We start from the raw sequence: 17,805 nt of genomic DNA on the forward strand, positions 1-17,805 counted from the left end.
ACAGAGGGGCTGAATCAGAGGGGCTGAAACAGAGGGCGAGAAACAGAGGGGCTGAAACAGAGGGCGAGAAACAGAGGGGCTGAAACAGAGGGGCTGAAACATGGGGTGAGAAACAGAGGGGCTGAAACATAGGGCGAGAAAGAGAGGGGCTGAAATAGAGGGGCTGAAACAGAGGGCGAGAAACAGAGGGGCTGATACAGAGTGCGAGAAACAGAGGGGCAGAAACAAAGGGCGAGAAACAGAGGGGCTGAAACAGAGGGCTGAAACAGAGAGCGTTAAACAGAGGGTCTGAAACAAAGGGTGAGAAACAGAGGGGCTGAAACAGAGGGGCTGAAACAGAGGGGCTAAATCAGAGGGGCTGAAACAGAGGGCGAGAAACAGAGGGGCTGAAACAGAGGGCGAGAAACAGAGGGGCTGAAACAGAGGGGCTGAAAGAGACGGGCTGAAACAGAGAGCCTGAAACAGAGTGCGAGAAACAGAGGGGCTGAAACAGAGTGCGAAAAGCAGAGGGGCTGAAACAGAGGGCGAGAAACAGAGGGGCTGAAACAGAGGGCGAGAAACAGAGGGGCTGAAACAGAGGGGCTGAAACAGAGGGGCTGAAACAGAGGGCGAGAAACAGAGGGGCTGAAACAGAGGGCGAGAAACAGAGGGGCTGAAACAGAGGGCGAGAAACAGAGGGGCTGAAGCAGAGGGGCTGAAACAGAGGGCGAGAAACAGAGGGGCTGAAACAGAGGGCGAGAAACAGAGGGCGAGAAACAGAGGGACTGAAACAGAGGGGCTGAAACAGAGGGGCTGAAACAGAGGGCGATAAACAGAGGGGCTGAAACAGAGGGCGAGAAACAGAGGGGCTGAAACAGAGGGTGAGAAACAGAGGGGCTGACACAGAGCGGCTGAAACAGAGGGGCTGAAACAGAGGGGCTGAAACTGATGGGCTGAAACGGAGGGCGAGAAACCGAGGGGTTGAAACAGAGGGCGAGAAACAGAGGGGCTGAAACAGAGGGCGAGAAACATAGGGGGCTGAAACAGGGCGAGAAACAGAAGGGCTGAATCAGAGGGGCTGAAACAGAGGGCGAGAAACAGAGGGGCTGAAACAGAGGGCGAGAAACAGAGGGGCTGAAACAGAGGGGCTGAAACATGGGGTGAGAAACAGAGGGTCTGAAACAGAGGGCGAGAAACAGAGGGGCTGAAACAGAGGGCGAGAAACAGAGGGGCTGAAATAGAGGGCGAGAAACAGAGGGTGAGAAACAGAGGGCGAGAAACAGAGGGCCTGAAACAGAGTGGCTGAAACAGAGGGGCTGAAACAGAGGGGCTGAATCAGAGGGGCTGAAACAGAGGGCGAGAAATAGAGGGGCTGAAGCAGAGGGGCTGAAACTGAGGGGCTGACAAAGAGGGCGATAAACAGAGGGGCTGAAACAGTAGGGCTGAAACAGAGGGGCTGAAACAGAGGGGCTAAAACAGAGGGGCTGAAACAGAGGGCGAGAAACAAAAATGGGCTGAAGCAGAGGGCGAGAAACAGAGGGGCTGAAACAGAGGGCGGGAAACAGAGTGGCTGAAACAGAGGGCGTGAAACAGAGGGGCTGAAACAGCGGGCGAGAAACGAAGGGCGAGAAACAGAGGGGCTGAAAGAGACGGGCTGAAAGAGACGGGCTGAAACAGAGAGCCTGAAACAGAGGGCGAGAAACAGAGGGGCTGAAACAGAGGGCGAAAAACAGAGGGGCTGAAACAGAGGGCGAGAAACAGAGGGTGAGAAACAGAGGGGCTGAAACAGAGGGGCTGAAACAGAGGGGCTGAAACAGAGGGGCTGAAACAGAGGGGATGAAATAGAGGGGCTGAATCAGAGGGGCTGATTCAGAGGTGCTGAAACAGAGGGGCTGAATCAGCGGGGCTGAATCAGAGGGGCTGAAACAGAGGGGCTGAAACAGAGGGCGAGAAACAGAGGGACTGAAACAGCGGGCGAGAAACAGAGGGCGAGAAACAGAGGGGCTGAAACAGAGGGGCTGAAAGAGAAGGGCTGAAACAGAGAGCCTGAAACAGAGGGCGAGAAACAGAGGGGCTGAAACAGAGGGCGAAAAACAGAGGGGCTGAAACAGAGGGCGAGAAACAGAGGGGCTGAAACAGAGGGTGAAAAACAGAGGGCGAGAAACAGAGGGGCTGAAACAGAGGGGCTGAATCAGAGGGGCTGATTCAGAGGTGCTGAAACAGAGGGGCTGAATCAGCGGGGCTCAAACAGAGGGCGAGAAACAGAGGGGCTGAAACAGAGGGGCTGAAACAGAGGGCGAGAAACAGAGGGGCTGAATCAGAGGGGCTGAATTAGAGGGGCTGAAACAGAGGGGCTGAAACAGCGGGGCTCAAACAGAGGGCGAGAAACAGAGGGGCTGAAACAGAGGGGCTGAAACAGAGGGCGAGAAACAGAGGGGCTGAATCAGAGGGGCTGAATCAGAGGGGCTGAAACAGAGGGGCTGAAACAGAGGGCGAGAAACAGAGGGGCTGAAACAGAGGGGCTGAAACAGAGGGCGAGAAACATAGGGGCTGAAACAGAGGGTGAGAAACAGAGGGCGAGAAACAGAGGGGCTGAAACAGAGGGGCTGAAAGAGACGGGTTGAAACAGAGAGCCTGAAATAGAGGGCGAGAAACAGAGGGGCTGAAACAGAGGGCGAAAAACAGAGGGGCTGAAACAGAGGGCGAGAAACAGAGGGTGAGAAACAGAGGGCCTGAAACAGATGGGCTGAAACAGAGGGGCTGAATCAGAGGGGCTGAAACAGAGGGGATGAAACAGAGGGGCTGTAACAGAGGGGCTGAATCAGAGGTGCTGATTCAGAGGTGCTGAAACAGAGGGCGAGAACTAGAGGGGCTGAAACAGTGGGCGAGAAACAGAGGGGCTGATACAGAGGGGCTGAAACAGAGGGGCTGAAACAGAGGGGCAGAAACAGAGGGGCTGAAACAGAGGGCGAGAAACAGAGGGACTGAAACAGCGGGCGAGAAACAGAGGGCGAGAAACTGAGGGGCTGAAACAGAGGGGCTGAAAGAGAAGGGCTGAAACAGAGAGCCTGAAACAGAGGGCGAGAAACAGAGGGGCTGAAACAGAGGGCGAGAAACAGAGGGGCTGAAACAGAGGGGCTGAAACAGAGGGGCTGAATCAGAGGGGCTGATTCAGAGGTGCTGAAACAGAGGGGCTGAATCAGTGGGGCTCAAACAGAGGGCGAGAAACAGAGGGGCTGAAACAGAGGGGCTGAAACAGAGGGCGAGAAACAGAGGGGCTGAATCAGAGGGGCTGAATCAGAGGGGCTGAAACAGAGGGGCTGAAACAGCGGGGCTCAAACAGAGGGCGAGAAACAGAGGGGCTGAAACAGAGGGGCTGAAACAGAGGGGCTGAAACAGAGGGCGAGAAACATAGGGGCTGAAACAGAGGGTGAGAAACAGAGGGCGAGAAACAGAGGGGCTGAAACAGAGGGGCTGATTCAGAGGGGCTGAAACAGAGGGGATGAATCAGCGGGGCTGAAACAGAGGGCGAGAAACAGAGGGGCAGAAACAGAGGGCGAGAAACAGAGGGGCTGAAACAGAGGGGCTGAAACAGAGGCCGAGAAACAGAGGGGATGAAACAGAGGGCGAGACACAGAGGGGCTGAAACAGAGGGGCTGAAACAGAGGGGCTGAAACAGAGGGACTGAAACAGAGGGCGAGAAACAGAGGGGCTGAAACAGAGGGCGAGAAACAGAGGGGCTGAAACAGAGGGGCTGAAACAGAGGGCGAGAAACAGAGGGGCTGAAACAGAGGGCGAGAAACAGAGGGGCTGAAACAGAGGGACTGAAACAGAGGGCGAGAAACAGAGGGGCTGAAACAGAGGGCGAGAAACAGAGGGGCTGAAACAGAGGGGCTGAAACAGAGGGGCTGAAAGAGACGGGCTGAAACAGAGAGCCTGAAACAGAGGGCGAGAAACAGAGGGGCTGAAACAGAGGGCGAAAAACAGAGGGGCTGAAACAGAGGGCGAGAAACAGAGGGTGAGAAACAGAGGGCCTGAAACAGATGGGCTGAAACAGAGGGGCTGAATCAGAGGGGCTGAAACAGAGGGGCTGAAACAGAGGGGCTGTAACAGAGGGGCTGAATCAGAGGGGCTGATTCAGAGGTGCTGAAACAGAGGGCGAGAACTAGAGGGGCTGAAACAGTGGGCGAGAAACAGAGGGGCTGATACAGAGGGGCTGAAACAGAGGGGCTGAAACAAAGGGCGAGAAACAGAGGGGCAGAAACAGAGTGACTGAAACAGAAGGGCTGAAACAGAGGGGCTGAAACAGAGGGCGAGAAACAGTTGGGCTGAATCAGTGAGGCTGAAACAGAGGGGCTGAATCAGCGGGGCTGAAACAGAGGGCGAGAACCAGAGGGGCTGAAACAGTGGGCGAGAAACAGAGGGGCTGAAACAGAGGGGCTGAAACAGAGGGGCTGAAACAGAGGGGCAGAAACAGAGGGCGAGAAACAGAGGGGCTGAGACAGAGGGGCTGAAACAGAGAGCGCGAAACAGAGGGGCTGAAACAGAGGGCGATAAACAGAGGGGCTGATACAGAGGGGCTGAAACAGAGAGCGCGAAACAGAGTGGCTGAAACAGAGGGCGAGAAACAGAGGGGCTGAAACAGAGGGCGAGAAACAGAGGGGCTGAAATAGAGGGCGAGAAACAGAGGGTGAGAAACAGAGGGCGAGAAACAGAGGGGCTGAAACAGAGTGGCTGAAACAGAGGGGCTGAAACAGAGGGGCCGAATCAGAGGGGCTGAAACAGAGGGCGAGAAATAGAGGGGCTGAAGCAGAGGGGCTGAATCTGAGGGGCTGACAAAGAGGGCGATAAACAGAGGGGCTGAAACAGTGGGGCTGAAACAGAGGGGCTGAAACAGAGGGGCTAAAACAGAGTGGCTGAAACAGAGGGCGAGAAACAAAAATGGGCTGAAGCAGAGGGCGAGAAACAGAGGGGCTGAAACAGAGGGGCTGAATCAGAGGGGCTGAAACAGAGGGGCTGAAACAGAGGGGCTGAAAACAGAGGGGCTGAATCAGAGGGGCTGATTCAGAGGTGCTGAAACAGAGGGGCTGAATCAGCGGGGCTCAAACAGAGGGCGAGAAACAGAGGGGCTGAAACTGAGGGGCTGAAACAGAGGGCGAGAAACAGAGGGGCTGAAACAGAGACGCTGAAACAGAGGGGCTGAAACAGAGAGCGAGAAACAGAGGGGCTGAAACAGAGGGGCTGAAACAGAGGGGCTGAAACAGAGGGCGAGAAACATAGGGGCTGAAACAGAGGGCGAGAAACAGAGGGGCTGAAACAGAGGGGCTGAAACAGAGGGCGAGAAACATAGGGGCTGAAACAGAGGGCGAGAAACAGAGGGGCTGAAACAGAGGGGCTGAAACAGAGGGGCTGAAACAGAGGGCGAGAAACAGAGGGGCTGAATTAGAGGGGCTGAAACAGAGGGGCTGAAACAGAGGGGCTGAAACAGAGGGGCTGAATCAGAGGGGCTGAAACAGAGAGCGAGAAACAGAGGGGCTGAAACAGAGGGCGAGAAACAGAGGGGCTGAAACAGAGGGGCAGAAACAGAGGGGCTGAAACAGAGGGCGAGAAACAGAGGGGCTGAATTAGAGGGGCTGAAACAGAGGGGCTGAATCAGTGGGGCTGAAACAGAGGGGCTGAATCAGTGGGGCTGAAACAGAGGGGCTGAATCAGAGGGGCTGAAACAGAGAGCGAGAAACAGAGGGGCTGAAACAGAGGGCGAGAAACAGAGGGGCTGAAACAGAGGGGCAGAAACAGAGGGTCTGAAACAGGGGGCGAGAAACATAGGGGCTGAAACAGAGGGCGAGAAACAGAGGGGCTGAAACAGAGTGGCTGAAACAGAGAGCCTGAAACAGAGGGCGAGAAACAGAGGGGCTGAAACAGAGGGCGAAAAACAGAGGGGCTGAAACAGAGGGCGAGAAACAGAGGGTGAGAAACAGTGGGGCTGAAACAGAGGGGCTGAATCAGCGGGGCTGAAACAGAGGGGCTGAAACAGAGGGGCTGAAACAGAGGGGCTGAATCAGAGGGGCTGATTCAGAGGTGCTGAAACAGAGGGGCTGAATCAGCGGGGCTCAAACAGAGGGCGAGAAACTGAGGGGCTGAAACAGAGGGGCTGAAACAGAGGGCGAGAAACAGAGGAGCTGAATCAGAGGGGCTGAATCAGAGGGGCTGAAACAGAGGGGCTGAAACAGAGGGCGAGAAACAGAGGGGCTGAAACAGAGGGGCTGATACAGAGGGCGAGAAACATAGGGGCTGTAACAGAGGGTGAGAAACAGAGGGCGAGAAACAGAGGGGCTGAAACAGAGGGGCTGAAAGAGACGGGCTGAAACAGAGAGCCTGAAACAGAGGTCGAGAAACAGAGGGGCTGAAACAGAGGGCGAAAAACAGAGGGGCTGAAACAGAGGGCGAGAAACAGAGGGTGAGAAACAGAGGGGCTGAAACAGAGGGGCTGAAACAGAGGGGCTGAATCAGAGGGGCTGAAACAGAGGGGCTGAAACATAGGGGCTGTAACAGAGGGGCTGAATCAGAGGGGCTGATTCAGAGGTGCTGAAACAGAGGGGCTGAATCAGGGGGGCTGAAACAGAGGGCGAGAAACAGACGGGCTGAAACAGAGGGGCTGAAACAGAGGGCGAGAAACAGAGGGGCTGAAACAGAGGCGCTTAAACAGAGGGGCTGAAACAGAGGGCGAGAAACAGAGGGGCTGAATCAGAGGGGCTGAATCAGAGGGGCTGAAACAGAGGGGCTGAAACAGAGGGCGAGAAACAGAGGAGCTGAAACAGAGGGGCTGAAACAGAGGTGCTGAAACAGAGGGCGAGAAACAGAGGGGCTGAAACAGAGGGCGAGAAACAGAGGGGCTGAAACAGAGGGGCTGAAACAGAGGGCGAGAAACATAGGGGCTGAAACAGAGGGCGAGAAACAGAGGGGCTGAAACAGAGGGGCTGAAACAGAGGGACTGAAACAGAGGGCGAGAAACAGAGGGGCTGATTCAGAGGGGCTGAATTAGTGGGGCTGAAACAGAGGTGCTGAAACAGACGGCGAGAAACAGAGGTGCTGAAACAGCGGGCGAGAAACAGAGGGCGAGAAACAGAGTGGCTGAAACAGAGGGGCTGAAAGAGACGGGTTGAATCAGAGGGGCTGATTCAGAGGGCGAGAAACAGAGGGGCTGAAACAGAGTGCGAAAAACAGAGGGGCTGAAACAGAGGGCGAGAAACAGAGGGTGAGAAACAGAGGGGCTGAAACAGAGGGGCTGAAACAGAGGGGCTGAATCAGAGGGGCTGAAACAGAGGGGCTGAATCAGAGGGGCTGAAACAGAGTGCGAGAAACAGAGGGGCTGAAACAGAGGGCGAGAAACAGAGGGGCTGAAACAGAGGGGCTGAAACAGAGGGGCTGAAAGAGAGGGCGAGAAACAGAGGAGCTGAAACAGAGGGCGAGAAACAGAGGGGCTGAAACAGAGGGTGAGAAACAGACGGGCTGAAACAGATGGCGAGAAACAGTGGGGCTGAAACAGAGGGCGAGAAACAGAGGGCGAGAAACAGAGGGACTGAAACAGAGGGGCTGAAACAGAGGGGCTGAAACAGAGGGCGATAAACAGAGGGGCTGAAACAGAGGGCGAGAAACAGAGGGGCTGAAACAGAGGGTGAGAAACAGAGGGGCTGATATAGAGGGGCTGAAACAGAGGGGCTGAAACAGAGGGGCTGAAACTGAGGGGCTGAAACAGAGGGCGAGAAACAGAGGGTCTGAAACAGAGTGCGAGAAACAGAGGGGCTGAAACAGAGGGTGAGAAACAGAGGGGCTGAAACAGGGCGAGAAACAGAGGGGCTGAATCAGAGGGGCTGAAACAGTGGGCGAGAAACAGAGGGGCTGAAACAGAGGGCGAGAAACAGAGGGGCTGAAACAGAGGTGCTGAAACATGGGGTGAGAAACAGAGGGGCTGAAACAGAGTGCGAGAAAGAGAGGGGCTGAAACAGAGGGGCTGAAACAGACGGGTTGAATCAGAGGGGCTGATTCAGAGGTGCTGAAACAGAGGGGCTGAATCAGCGGGGCTGAAACAGAGGGCGAGAATCAGAGGGGCTGATACAGAGGGCGAGAAACAGAGGGGCAGAAACAAAGGGCGAGAAACAGAGGGGCTGAAACAGAGGGGCTGAAACAGAGAGCGTTAAACTGAGGGACTGAAACAAAGGTTGAGAAACAGAGGGGCTGAAACAGAGGGGCTAAATCAGAGGGGCTGAAACAGAGGGCGAGAAACAGAGGGGCTGAAACAGAGGGCGAGAAACAGAGGGGCTGAAAGAGAGGGCGAGAATCAGAGGGGCTGAAACAGAGGGGCTGAAACAGAGGGCGAGAAACAGAGGAGCTGAAACAGAGGGGCTGAAACAGAGGTGCTGAAACAGAGGGCGAGAAACAGAGGGGCTGAAACAGAGGGCGAGAAACAGAGGGGCTGAAACAGAGGGGCTGAAACAGAGGGGCTGAAACAGAGGGCGAGAAACAGAGGGGCTGAAACAGAGGGCGAGAAACAGAGGGGCTGAAACAGAGGGGCTGAAACAGAGGGACTGAAACAGAGGGCGAGAAACAGAGGGGCTGATTCAGAGGGGCTGAATTAGAGGGGCTGAAACAGAGGGGCTGAAACAGCGGGCGAGAAACAGAGGGCGAGAAACAGAGTGGCTGAAACAGAGGGGCTGAAAGAGACGGGCTGAAACAGAGAACCTGAAACAGAGGGCGAGAAACAGAGGGGCTGAAACAGAGTGCGAAAAACAGAGGGGCTGAAACAGAGCGCGAGAAACAGATGTTGAGAAACAGAGGGGCTGAAACAGAGGGGCTGAAACAGAGGGGCTGAATCAGAGGGGCTGAAACAGAGGGGCTGAATCAGAGGGGCTGAAACAGAGTGCGAGAAACAGAGGGGCTGAAACAGAGGGCGAGAAACAGAGGGGCTGAAACAGAGGGGCTGAAACAGAGGGCGAGAAACAGAGGGGCTGAAACAGAGGGTGAGAAACAGACGGGCTGAAACAGATGGCGAGAAACAGTGGGGCTGAAACAGAGGGCGAGAAACAGAGGGCGAGAAACAGAGGGACTGAAACAGAGGGGCTGAAACAGAGGGGCTGAAACAGAGGGCGATAAACAGAGGGGCTGAAACAGAGGGCGAGAAACAGAGGGGCTGAAACAGAGGGTGAGAAACAGAGGGGCTGATATAGAGGGGCTGAAACAGAGGGGCTGAAACAGAGGTGCTGAAACTGAGGGGCTGAAACAGAGGGCGAGAAACAGAGGGTCTGAAATAGAGTGCGAGAAACAGAGGGGCTGAAACAGAGGGCGAGAAACAGAGGGGCTGAAACAGGGCGAGAAACAGAGGGGCTGAATCAGAGGGGCTGAAACAGTGGGCGAGAAACAGAGGGGCTGAAACAGAGGGCGAGAAACAGAGGGGCTGAAACAGAGGTGCTGAAACATGGGGTGAGAAACAGAGGGGCTGAAACAGAGGGCGAGAAAGAGAGGGGCTGAAACAGAGGGGCTGAAATAGACGGGTTGAATCAGAGGGGCTGATTCAGAGGTGCTGAAACAGAGGGGCTGAAACAGAGGGGCTGAAACAGAGGGCGATAAACAGAGGGGCTGAAACAGAGGGCGAGAAACAGAGGGGCTGAAACAGAGGGTGAGAAACAGAGGGGCTGATATAGAGGGGCTGAAACAGAGGGGCTGAAACAGAGGGGCTGAAACTGAGGGGCTGAAACAGAGGGCGAGAAACAGAGGGTCTGAAATAGAGTGCGAGAAACAGAGGGGCTGAAACAGAGGGCGAGAAACAGAGGGGCTGAAACAGGGCGAGAAACAGAGGGGCTGAATCAGAGGGGCTGAAACAGTGGGCGAGAAACAGAGGGGCTGAAACAGAGGGGCTGAATCAGCGGGGCTGAAACAGAGGGCGAGAATCAGAGGGGCTGATACAGAGGGCGAGAAACAGAGGGGCAGAAACAAAGGGCGAGAAACAGAGGGGCTGAAACAGAGGGGCTGAAACAGAGAGCGTTAAACTGAGGGACTGAAATAAAGGTTGAGAAACAGAGGGGCTGAAACAGAGGGGCTGAAACAGAGGGGCTAAATCAGAGGGGCTGAAACAGAGGGCGAGAAACAGAGGGGCTGAAACAGAGGGCGAGAAACAGAGGGGCTGAAACAGAGGGCGAGAATCAGAGGGGCTGAAACAGAGGGGCTGAAACAGAGGGGCTCAAACAGAGGGTCTGAAACAGAGGGCGAGAAACAGAGGGGCTGAAACAGAGGGCGAGAAACAGAGGGGCTGAAACAGAGGGCGAGAAACAGCGGGGCTGAAACAGAGGGGCTGAATCAGCGGGGCTGAAACAGAGGGCGAGAATCAGAGGGGCTGATACAGAGGGCGAGAAACAGGGGGGCAGAAACAAAGGGCGAGAAACAGAGGGGCTGAAACAGAGGGGCTGAAACAGAGAGCGTTAAACTGAGGGTCTGAAACAAAGGTTGAGAAACAGAGGGGCTGAAACAGAGGGGCTAAATCAGAGGGGCTGAAACAGAGGGCGAGAAACAGAGGGGCTGAAACAGAGGGCGAGAAACAGAGGGGCTGAAAGAGAGGGCGAGAATCAGAGGGGCTGAAACAGAGGGGCTGAAACAGAGGGCGAGAAACAGAGGAGCTGAAACAGAGGGGCTGAAACAGAGGTGCTGAAACAGAGGGCGAGAAACAGAGGGGCTGAAACAGAGGGCGAGAAACAGAGGGGCTGAAACAGAGGGGCTGAAACAGAGGGGCTGAAACAGAGGGCGAGAAACAGAGGGGCTGAAACAGAGGGCGAGAAACAGAGGGGCTGAAACAGAGGGGCTGAAACAGAGGGACTGAAACAGAGGGCGAGAAACAGAGGGGCTGATTCAGAGGGGCTGAATTAGAGGGGCTGAAACAGAGGGGCTGAAACAGCGGGCGAGAAACAGAGGGCGAGAAACAGAGTGGCTGAAACAGAGGGGCTGAAAGAGACGGGCTGAAACAGAGAACCTGAAACAGAGGGCGAGAAACAGAGGGGCTGAAACAGAGTGCGAAAAACAGAGGGGCTGAAACAGAGCGCGAGAAACAGATGTTGAGAAACAGAGGGGCTGAAACAGAGGGGCTGAAACAGAGGGGCTGAATCAGAGGGGCTGAAACAGAGGGGCTGAATCAGAGGGGCTGAAACAGAGTGCGAGAAACAGAGGGGCTGAAACAGAGGGCGAGAAACAGAGGGGCTGAAACAGAGGGGCTGAAACAGAGTGGCTGAAACAGAGGGGCTGAAAGAGAGGGCGAGAAACAGAGGAGCTGAAACAGAGGGCGAGAAACAGAGGGGCTGAAACAGAGGGTGAGAAACAGACGGGCTGAAACAGATGGCGAGAAACAGTGGGGCTGAAACAGAGGGCGAGAAACAGAGGGCGAGAAACAGAGGGACTGAAACAGAGGGGCTGAAACAGAGGGGCTGAAACAGAGGGCGATAAACAGAGGGGCTGAAACAGAGGGCGAGAAACAGAGGGGCTGAAACAGAGGGTGAGAAACAGAGGGGCTGATATAGAGGGGCTGAAACAGAGGGGCTGAAACAGAGGTGCTGAAACTGAGGGGCTGAAACAGAGGGCGAGAAACAGAGGGTCTGAAATAGAGTGCGAGAAACAGAGGGGCTGAAACAGAGGGCGAGAAACAGAGGGGCTGAAACAGGGCGAGAAACAGAGGGGCTGAATCAGAGGGGCTGAAACAGTGGGCGAGAAACAGAGGGGCTGAAACAGAGGGCGAGAAACAGAGGGGCTGAAACAGAGGTGCTGAAACATGGGGTGAGAAACAGAGGGGCTGAAACAGAGGGCGAGAAAGAGAGGGGCTGAAACAGAGGGGCTGAAATAGACGGGTTGAATCAGAGGGGCTGATTCAGAGGTGCTGAAACAGAGGGGCTGAAACAGAGGGGCTGAAACAGAGGGCGATAAACAGAGGGGCTGAAACAGAGGGCGAGAAACAGAGGGGCTGAAACAGAGGGTGAGAAACAGAGGGGCTGATATAGAGGGGCTGAAACAGAGGGGCTGAAACAGAGGGGCTGAAACTGAGGGGCTGAAACAGAGGGCGAGAAACAGAGGGTCTGAAATAGAGTGCGAGAAACAGAGGGGCTGAAACAGAGGGCGAGAAACAGAGGGGCTGAAACAGGGCGAGAAACAGAGGGGCTGAATCAGAGGGGCTGAAACAGTGGGCGAGAAACAGAGGGGCTGAAACAGAGGGGCTGAATCAGCGGGGCTGAAACAGAGGGCGAGAATCAGAGGGGCTGATACAGAGGGCGAGAAACAGAGGGGCAGAAACAAAGGGCGAGAAACAGAGGGGCTGAAACAGAGGGGCTGAAACAGAGAGCGTTAAACTGAGGGACTGAAATAAAGGTTGAGAAACAGAGGGGCTGAAACAGAGGGGCTGAAACAGAGGGGCTAAATCAGAGGGGCTGAAACAGAGGGCGAGAAACAGAGGGGCTGAAACAGAGGGCGAGAAACAGAGGGGCTGAAACAGAGGGCGAGAATCAGAGGGGCTGAAACAGAGGGGCTGAAACAGAGGGGCTCAAACAGAGGGTCTGAAACAGAGGGCGAGAAACAGAGGGGCTGAAACAGAGGGCGAGAAACAGAGGGGCTGAAACAGAGGGCGAGAAACAGCGGGGCTGAAACAGAGGGGCTGAAACAGAAGGGCTGAAACAGAGGGTCTGAAACAGAGGGCGAGAAACAGAGGGGCTGAATCAGAGGGGCTGAAACAGAATGGCTGGAATAGAGGGCGAGAAACAGTGTGGCTGAAACAGAGGGCGAGAAACAGAGGGCGAGAAACAGAGGGGCTGAAACAGAGGGGCTGATACAGAGGGGCTGAAACAGAGGGGCTGATGCAGAGGGCGAGAAACAGAGGGGCTGAAACAGAGGGCGAGAAACAGAGGGGCTGTAACAGAGGGGCTGAAAGAGACGGGCTGAAACAGAGAGCCTGAAACAGAGGGCGAGAAACAGAGGGGCTGAAACAGAGGGCGAGAAACAGAGGGTGAGAAACAGAGGGGCTGAAACAGAGGGGCTGAAACAGAGGGGCTGAATCAGAGGGGCTGAAACAGAGGGGCTGAAAGAGAGGGGCTGTAACAGAGGGGCTGAATCAGAGGGGCTGATTCAGAGGTGCTGAAACAGAGGGGCTGAATCAGGGGGGCTGAAACAGAGGGCGAGAAACCGACGGGCTGAAACAGAGGGGCTGAAACAGAGGGCGAGAAACAGAGGGGCTGAAACAGAGGGGCTGAAACAGAGGGGCTGAAACAGAGGGCGAGAAACAAAGGTGCTGAATCAGAGGGGCTGAATCAGAGGGGCTGAAACAGAGGGGCTGAAACAGAGGGCGAGAAGCAGAGGGGCTGAAACAGAGGGGCTGAAACAGAGGGCGAGAAACAGAGGGGCTGAAACAGAGGGCGAAAAACAGAGGGGCTGAAACAGAGGGGCTGAAACAGAGGGGCTGAAACAGAGGGCGAGAAACATAGGAGCTGAAACAGAGGGCGAGAAACAGAGGGGCTGAAACAGAGGGGCTGAAACAGAGGGGCTGAAACAGAGGGCGAGAAACAGAGGGGCTGATTCAGAGGGGCTGAATTAGAGGGGCTGAAACAGAGGGGCTGAAACAGACGGCGAGAAACAGTGGTGCTGAAACAGCGGGCGAGAAACAGAGGGCGAGAAACAGAGGGCGAGAAACAGAGTGGCTGAAACAGAGGGGCTGAAATAGACGGGCTGAAACAGAGAGACTGAAACAGAGGGCGAGAAACAGAGGGGCTGAAACAGAGGGCGAAAAACAGAGGGGCTGAAACAGAGGGCGAGAAACAGAGGGGCTGAAACAGAGTGCGAAAAACAGAGGGGCTGAAACAGAGGGCGTGAAACAGAGGGTGAGAAACAGAGGTGCTGAAACAGAGGGGCTGAATCAGAGGGGCTGAAACAGAGTGCGAGAAACAGAGGGGCTGAAACAGAGGGCGAGAAACAGAGGGGCTGAAACAGAGGGGCTGAAACAGAGTGGCTGAAACAGAGGGGCTGAAAGAGAGGGCGAGAAACAGAGGAGCTGAAACAGAGGGCGAGAAACAGAGGGGCTGAAACAAAGGGTGAGAAACAGAGGGGCTGAAACAGATGGCGAGAAACAGTGGGGCTGAAACAGAGGGCGAGAAACAGAGGGCGAGAAACAGAGGGACTGAAACAGAGGGGCTGAAACAGAGGGGCTGAAACAGAGGGCGATAAACAGAGGGGCTGAAACAGAGGGCGAGAAACAGAGGGGCTGAAACAGAGGGTGAGAAACAGAGGGGCTGATATAGAGGGGCTGAAACAGAGGGGCTGAAACAGAGGGGCTGAAACTGAGGGGCTGAAACAGAGGGCGAGAAACAGAGGGGCTGAAACAGAGTGCGAGAAACAGAGGGGCTGAAACAGAGGGCGAGAAACAGAGGGGCTGAAACAGAGGGCGAGAAACAGAGGGGCTGAAACAGAGGTGCTGAAACATGGGGTGAGAAACAGAGGGGCTGAAACAGAGGGCGAGAAAGAGAGGGGCTGAAACAGAGGGGCTGAAACAGACGGGTTGAATCAGAGGGGCTGATTCAGAGGTGCTGAAACAGAGGGGCTGAATCAGCGGGGCTGAAACAGAGGGCGAGAATCAGAGGGGCTGATACAGAGGGCGAGAAACAGAGGGGCAGAAACAAAGGGCGAGAAACAGAGGGGCTGAAACAGAGGGGCTGAAACAGAGAGCGTTAAACTGAGGGACTGAAACAAAGGTTGAGAAACAGAGGGGCTGAAACAGACGGGCTGAAACAGAGGGGCTAAATCAGAGGGGCTGAAACAGAGGGCGAGAAACAGAGGGGCTGAAACAGAGGGCGAGAAACAGAGGGGCTGAAAGAGAGGGCGAGAATCAGAGGGGCTGAAACAGAGGGGCTGAAACAGAGGGCGAGAAACAGAGGAGCTGAAACAGAGGGGCTGAAACAGAGGTGCTGAAACAGAGGGCGAGAAACAGAGGGGCTGAAACAGAGGGCGAGAAACAGTGGGGCTGAAACAGAGGGGCTGAAACAGAGGGGCTGAAACAGAGGGCGAGAAACAGAGGGGCTGAAACAGAGGGCGAGAAACAGAGGGGCTGAAACAGAGGGGCTGAAACAGAGGGACTGAAACAGAGGGCGAGAAACAGAGGGGCTGATTCAGAGGGGCTGAATTAGAGGGGCTGAAACAGAGGGGCTGAAACAGCGGGCGAGAAACAGTGGGCGAGAGACAGAGTGGCTGAAACAGAGGGGCTGAAAGAGACGGGCTGAAACAGAGAACCTGAAACAGAGGGCGAGAAACAGAGGGGCTGTAACAGAGTGCGAAAAACAGAGGGGCTGAAACAGAGGGCGAGAAACAGAGGGTGAGAAACAGAGGGGCTGAAACAGAGGGGCTGAAACAGAGGGGCTGAATCAGAGGGGCTGAAACAGAGGGGCTGAATCAGAGGGGCTGAAACAGAGTGCGAGAAACAGAGGGGCTGAAACAGAGGGCGAGAAACAGAGGGGCTGAAACAGAGGGGCTGAAACAGAGTGGCTGAAACAGAGGGGCTGAAAGAGAGGGCAAGAAACAGAGGAGCTGAAACAGAGGGCGAGAAACAGAGGGGCTGAAACAGAGGGTGAGAAACAGAGGGGCTGAAACAGATGGCGAGAAACAGTGGGGCTGAAACAGAGGGCGAGAAACAGAGGGCGAGAAACAGAGGGACTGAAACAGAGGGGCTGAAACAGAGGGGCTGAAACAGAGGGCGATAAACAGAGGGGCTGAAACAGAGGGCGAGAAACAGAGGGGCTGAAACAGAGGGTGAGAAACAGAGGGGCTGATATAGAGGGGCTGAAACAGAGGGGCTGAAACAGAGGGGCTGAAACTGAGGGGCTGAAACAGAGGGCGAGAAACAGAGGGTCTGAAATAGAGTGCGAGAAACAGAGGGGCTGAAACAGAGGGCGAGAAACAGAGGGGCTGAATCAGAGGGGCTGAATCAGAGGGGCTGAAACAGAGGGGCTGAAACAGAGGGCGAGAAACAGAGGGGCTGAAACAGAGGGGCTGAAACAGAGGGGCTGAAACAGAGGGCGAGAAACAGAGGGGCTGAAACAGAGGTGCTGAAACATGGGGTGAGAAACAGAGGGGCTGAAACAGAGGGCGAGAAAGAGAGGGGCTGAAACAGAGGGGCTGAAACAGACGGGTTGAATCAGAGGGGCTGATTCAGAGGTGCTGAAACAGAGGGGCTGAAACAGAGGGGCTGAAACAGAGGGCGATAAACAGAGGGGCTGAAACAGAGGGCGAGAAACAGAGGGGCTGAAACAGAGGGGCTGAAACAGAGGGGCTGAAACTGAGGGGCTGAAACAGAGGGCGAGAAACAGAGGGTCTGAAATAGAGTGCGAGAAACAGAGGGGCTGAAACAGAGGGCGAGAAACAGAGGGGCTGAAACAGGGCGAGAAACAGAGGGGCTGAATCAGAGGGGCTGAAACAGTGGGCGAGAAACAGAGGGGCTGAAACAGAGGGGCTGAATCAGCGGGGCTGAAACAGAGGGCGAGAATCAGAGGGGCTGATACAGAGGGCGAGAAACAGAGGGGCAGAAACAAAGGGCGAGAAACAGAGGGGCTGAAACAGAGGGGCTGAAACAGAGAGCGTTAAACTGAGGGACTGAAACAAAGGTTGAGAAACAGAGGGGCTGAAACAGAGGGGCTGAAACAGAGGGGCTAAATCAGAGGGGCTGAAACAGAGGGCGAGAAACAGAGGGGCTGAAACAGAGGGCGAGAAACAGAGGGGCTGAAACAGAGGGCGAGAATCAGAGGGGCTGAAACAGAGGGGCTGAAACAGAGGGGCTCAAACAGAGGATCTGAAACAGAGGGCGAGAAACAGAGGGGCTGAAACAGAGGGCGAGAAACAGAGGGGCTGAAACAGAGGGCGAGAAACAGCGGGGCTGAAACAGAGGGGCTGAAACAGAAGGGCTGAAACAGAGGGTCTGAAACAGAGGGCGAGAAACAGAGGGGCTGAATCAGAGGGGCTGAATCAGAGGGGCTGAAACAGAATGGCTGGAATAGAGGGCGAGAAACAGTGTGGCTGAAACAGAGGGTGAGAAACAGAGGGCGAGAAACAGAGGGGCTGAAACAGAGGGGCTGAAACAGAGGGGCTGATGCAGAGGGCGAGAAACAGAGGGGCTGAAACAGAGGGCGAGAAACAGAGGGGCTGTAACAGAGGGGCTGAAAGAGACGGGCTGAAACAGAGAGCTTGAAACAGAGGGCGAGAAACAGAGGGACTGAAACAGAGGGCGAGAAACAGAGGGTGAGAAACAGAGGGGCTGAAACAGAGGGGCTGAAACAGAGGGGCTGAATCAGAGGGGCTGAAACAGAGGGGCTGAAAGAGAGGGGCTGTAACAGAGGGGCTGAATCAGAGGGGCTGATTCAGAGGTGCTGAAACAGAGGGGCTGAATCAGATGGGCTGAAACAGAGGGCGAGAAACCGACGGGCTGAAACAGAGGGGCTGAAACAGAGGGCGAGAAACAGAGGGGCTGAAACAGAGGGGCTGAAACAGAGGGGCTGAAACAGAGGGCGAGAAACAAAGGTGCTGAATCAGAGGGGCTGAATCAGAGGGGCTGAAACAGAGGGGCTGAAACAGAGGGCGAGAAGCAGAGGGGCTGAAACAGAGGGGCTGAAACAGAGGGCGAGAAACAGAGGGGCTGAAACAGAGGGCGAAAAACAGAGGGGCTGAAACAGACGGGCTGAAACAGAGGGGCTGAAACAGAGGGCGAGAAACATAGGGGCTGAAACAGAGGGCGAGAAACAGAGGGGCTGAAACAGAGGGGCTGAAACAGAG

Source organism: Chiloscyllium punctatum, chromosome 21 (genome assembly GCF_047496795.1).
Source record: "Chiloscyllium punctatum isolate Juve2018m chromosome 21, sChiPun1.3, whole genome shotgun sequence".
Lineage (NCBI taxonomy): Eukaryota > Metazoa > Chordata > Chondrichthyes > Orectolobiformes > Hemiscylliidae > Chiloscyllium > Chiloscyllium punctatum.